This window comes from Prunus dulcis, chromosome 1 (assembly GCF_902201215.1).
Source record: "Prunus dulcis chromosome 1, ALMONDv2, whole genome shotgun sequence".
Lineage (NCBI taxonomy): Eukaryota > Viridiplantae > Streptophyta > Magnoliopsida > Rosales > Rosaceae > Prunus > Prunus dulcis.
Genome location: NC_047650.1, coordinates 16546250 through 16546733, shown reverse-complemented (window position 1 = coordinate 16546733; position 484 = coordinate 16546250).

Genomic DNA, 484 nt, shown 5'->3' with positions numbered 1-484 from the left:
TAACAGTTTTGAATTTTGGTTGAGCTTTATGGTTAACATTGAATTGGGTCTGGGCTTTTGGGGGCAAAGTATGGTTTNTGGTAATTTTGAAATGGTGTTAAAAAAAATGTATGGCGGAGTTTATTCCGAATGGACAATTGTACCCCTACATGTTTCTATAAAACAGCCTCTCATGTCCAACCAAATTTCGAGCATATTATCATACACACTCTAACGTATCTATCTTCACCAAAAGCAAGGAAAAAACGGGGTCATTGTTGAACAAAACGGAAGGTTCGCTTTCGTTTGGAAAAATTCAACGGCCCGCCGAAAAAGGGGGCCAACAAACCTACTCTGTCCAACCAACGGGCTATTTATTCAAACGAACGTCGTCCTTTCGTTCCTGAAGAAAAGTTAAACGTTCACCCAAACANGCTCCCCAACCACTTTACTTTTTCAAACAAATGAGCTACTTGTTTACAAGAACGCAACCAATGCGTTTGTT